The sequence below is a fragment of the Dipodomys merriami genome, unplaced genomic scaffold (assembly GCF_024711535.1).
Source record: "Dipodomys merriami isolate MVZ:Mamm:240054 unplaced genomic scaffold, mDipMer1.0.p SCAF_2, whole genome shotgun sequence".
Classification (NCBI taxonomy): domain Eukaryota; kingdom Metazoa; phylum Chordata; class Mammalia; order Rodentia; family Heteromyidae; genus Dipodomys; species Dipodomys merriami.
In genome coordinates, this window is record NW_027203381.1 from 110,548,060 (window position 1) to 110,552,838 (window position 4,779).

At 37.5% G+C, this 4,779-nt stretch overlaps 1 pseudogene; it reads right to left on the reverse strand.

The window, feature by feature from the left end:
* Positions 1-416: 416 nt before the first annotated feature.
* On the reverse strand, positions 417-837 carry LOC138831742 (peptidyl-prolyl cis-trans isomerase-like 3 pseudogene; annotated as a pseudogene).
* Between the last annotated feature and the right edge of the window lie 3,942 nt (positions 838-4,779).

Below are 4,779 nucleotides of genomic sequence, written 5' to 3' on the forward strand. Positions count from 1 at the left end.
AAGTAGCCTAGGAAGGTCAGGGCCTTAAGTACAAACTCTTTGAAAGTGTCCCAGTCGGGGCAGTAAAGTCTCTTATCCAGTTAACCACCAAAAAGCCTGAAGTGGAGTTATGGCTCAAGTTGTAGAGCTCTAGCCTTGAACACAAAAGCTCAAGGGACAGCACCCAGACCAAGACGTCAAGCCCAGGACCACCACAAAAAAAAAAAAAAAAAAAAAAAAAAAAGAGGAAAGAAGTTGTTGGGCGCCCGTTGGTACACAACAGCTTATAGATGACATGTCTCTGACATACTTCAAACTGGGTAAACTACAATGGGTGTGTTCCCGGGAACAGTTTGCCAGGCATTACCTGTTTATTACAGCTACTGAGAAAATGGGTTGGCATGAATAGTTATATCCTTAATGTGTACATCATTAAGAAGTCAGTATGTCTTCTCATTTACTGGTAACTTCTCCAACTCATCCAGAGTCTCCAGACCATCTATCACTTTTCCAAATACTGTATATTTCATGTCCAAATGTGGCTGCTTGCCATAAGTGATGAAAAACAGATCCATTGGTGTTTGGGCCATTATTCGCCATAGATACAACCCCTCTAACATTGTGCTTAAGATATTCACTGCATTCATTCTCAAACTTCTTGCCCCAGATACTGTTACCTCTTCTTCCAGTACCTGTTGGATCTCCTGTTTGAACCACGAAACCCTTGTCTATGAAATATACAGCCATTGTAGTAATTACTGGCACAAAGAGCCAAGAAGTTCTCACAAGTCCTGATGTCCTCAGACAGAAGACTTCTATTTTAATATCACCTACATCTGTATGAAGTGTGACAGACATTTCTCTTCTTGATGCTCTCGGAAAGCACTACTTCTATTCTCAAAATCTTACATAGGAAAGCTTGGAAGTTTTTATTTGTGGCCATGTCGGTACGCACAGCCAGTGTGAGAAGAACTTGTAGAAGCTGACACGCACGGAACTACCATAGTTCCTAGCCACGACTTTTAAAAAATGTGTCCATCATAACTAAACAGAGAAAACCACATTGAAACCAATAAGAGTTGTAACACAACCCTTCGGATATCCATTGTCAAAAAGAGATAACAAATGTTTGTGGAGGTATGGAGAAAAGTGAATCCCATACACTGTTCATAGACACGTATATTGGTGCAGACATTATGAAAAATAACATGAAGCCCTGAAGAAACTGAAATTGAACTATGTTGTGGCCCAATAATCTCTCTGTGGAAAATATCTCCCACGTAAATGGTATCAGCCAAATTTCATTGTTATAATATCATTCATAGAAGCTAGATATGTAAATTCTATCAGTACCAGTCAATGGATGAATGGATGAAAAGCTGTAGTACACACACACACACACACACACACACACACACACATACACACACACACACACACACACACACAAGAGAGGAGATACGGAAAGGTACAGACATTAATTACTTAGGATCAGAGATAAATGTATTTATATTACAATGAATAGGTTTCTTCCTGGTCACCCTTGTTTAAGACCAAATTTTTACAATAATCCCAGTCCAAAATGTCTTGAGTGTTTTATGTCTCTCTAATCTTCTAGGTTACTTCTACTCTGTGTCTAGCATCTAAAGTTAAAGTAAAAGTAGCTGACAATTGTAGGACATTGATCTAGACCATATTTATTCCTAAATTGCTTTGTTAAATGGCAACTCCTCTGTATAACAACTTAAAGATCATGATGAAAAATTATAAAAAGAAACAAATTTAAAGGAAAAGGAGCTGACCATTGTAAGAATTTAGATAGATTTTTTAATAAACTGCTTTGAAAGCAAAATAAAAATAAAATGTCACAAAAGAGTAGTCTAAAACACTCTTCAGATATTTCATATATAGCAAAAAAGTAGACATACTGTGCACTTTAAAATAACCACAAGAGATGTTGTGTGTGTGTGTGTGTGTGTGTGTGTGTGTGTGTGTGTGTGTGTGTAAGAGAGAGTATCTACATTCCATCTTCTCTACCATGGATTTATATACTCAACCAAGAAGCAGTATACTGGAAAAGTTTAAGAAATAGCTAAACTTTTAGCAACCTAATTATATTGATGATATTCACACAGCAAAAGCCTAGTCATCAGTTGCACACAGCACAGTGTGATTGGGTGTGGGGATGGGGTCCTGTGTGCTGACATGCATATTTAGTATGACTCTACTTGTATCTGGATCTCCAGAACTATGCAACCTACACTTTGTGTTAGGACATCTTGTTTTCAAATTCTGCTTTAGGAAAGAAGGACCCCAGAGGCATTCCCTGCCTAGCAGATCCTTTGACCTTGTTGGGGTCATAATTGCTGAGTCAACCTCCAAAAGGGCCATAGTAATCTCACTTCCAGGAAAACAGCATCAGGTCTCACAAATTACTTGTTTGTTCTCTGTTTGTTTTCTCAGGTCTGGATTCCTTTTGATCTGGGGTAAGCTCCAACTAATTTGGAACAAAATGAAAAAGAGTACTCAGCTTCCCCACCTTTCATCAGTAATGTCTCCGTTTTAATTAGAAGAAAAATAGAACACTTTTGTGTTCACTGGAGGCGGAGGACCGGCAGCCTGACATGGGGAAGGGGGTGGAGCCCAGAGTGAAAAGCAGGGCTGCAGGAAGGAAATTGGGCCCTAAGTTCTTCGAGGGGGAGGAGGGAAAGAAAAGAGCAGTTTTACTTCATTTAAATTACATATCCATTCCCTTGCTTTTTATGTCATCTTTCCTTCATCTTCCAGTTAATTCTTCCAGCGTTACCACTCTTCCCAAAGAGCCAAATGGCCCTGTCAATCACTGGGCAGTTTTTCAGAAGGGAATTTTGGTTATAGTTCTTCATTCGGTCCGCTGAATCAAGCATACACTTGTCTTTTAAAAAAAAATAGCTACAAAAGTTAGGTGGCACATTTTCAGACATTTTTGGTGAGGATCGAAACTTATCTATCTTGTGAAGGCCTTCCTTCGATCCTTCATCTGTCATGACTCCTGAAAATCAGAATGAGAAACTATTAAGTTTTTAGTGCAACACTATTGCTAGTGTCATTCATTCAAAAAGCCATTTTCCGTAAGCTAGACCCACAGTTTCACAATGGTGAATGAAGTATTGAGTTTTACTATAACTATATAAGAATACCTTTTATTCCCATTATTTCTTGTTTTGTTTTGTGTTTCTTTGGCTCTTTCCTATGAATTATGTTAGTGAGAATTCAAGCCTCTTTTTTCCCCCTTTATAGTGAATCTGTTTTCCTAAACAGAAACCCTGACTGCATAGTGTCAGAGTCAGCTTCCAAAATTAGACAGTGGCAGGGAAGAAATTGTGTGGAAAGTTAGCACACCCACTTTTTATACACCATGCAAAATTATTCAGGGATAATATATTTCAATGTTCCTACCATGTTTTAATATCACAACAATTCTCTTTAGTCGGTCATTTTCCCCAATAGTTAACTTGCATCTCTTGTTCTAAAGTATATGAAGGTACTTATTCGTAGCTCACTGTCATCCTGGAACTGTTGGTTAAGCAAGCAGCTCACTGAAGTTCTGGTTACTATTCTGTTCTTACCCATCTATGTAAACAACTCTGGAGCTTAATTTGTTTTCCTGTATTATACTGCATTGAAATAACTTCAAAAATTTAGAATAGGCCTGTAGTCTATAAGACTTATAGACAGATGGATTTCTCATTCAGTTCTAATAGTTGTTTTTCTTGTTATGCACAATAGAGAATTTTTTCATCTCAATCATTGCATCTCTAGCCCTGCTGTCAGCACAATTGATCTTTTAGAGCGTCAAACACCATAAAGTTTAACAAGAAAATACATAAATGAGTCAAATTTACAACTTGACAAAGGACAGAAAGGCTAATTTTTAGGAAATCGCATTCTTAATAATTCACAAATGATGAAGAGGAATGTTTTGTTCTGGCACATAGTTGTGGTTACAAGAGAGTTCATAGGTTTCTTCTATTTGTATTTCCTATCATCATTTATACCTATTTTCCTAATATAGTCACTTTTTCATAAATATTAATCTCAGCATTTTCCTACCTCTCATATGTTCAGCAAATTGGCACCGAATTGAAACCATTTTTATAAAGCAGCTCTAAAATTTCCACCAGGCACTAAAATTCAATTGACTGAGTATGATTAATGCAAAATGCCCTCATGTATTTTTTTAATCCTACATTATCAAAAATATAGGAGGATGGCTGATGCTCTCTGTTTTAATTAGAGATATTCATTCAAATAAACAAGTAAGATTCCTGAAAAAGGAATAATACAGGGAAAGTTCTACTATTTTATTGTAGAGTCAAGTTTGTAAGAGTCAAGTGTCCATAGACAAGTTTAAAAAAAGTCTATTGCTTTTGTTCTTGAGGGCCACCACGATGGAACGTGTGTGAGGGTATCTTGATAAGTAAAGGAGAACAGCATTCTTGTTTCTTGGGTCTGTTACCTAATACAGAAAAGGTATGCACACATCATTCCACTGTTTGACTAATGAAATTTCCCAGCTCTATTCTTGCAAGATCATCCAGGAAAAAAAAGCAAGGTTGTTTTTGCAACCTTATTTCTTCCTTGAAGACTCACCTCTCACACCTGGCTGCCACCTTGATGACAGGAAGAGTTGTGAAAAATCACAGGGAAGTCTCTCAAGAGAGGAGACATGTGGTCTTCCTAGACTAAGGGACACAACAGTCATCCCACATGAAAAAAGAAAAAGGTGGGCTGTGAGCAGGACTGCTCATTTTTACCTGT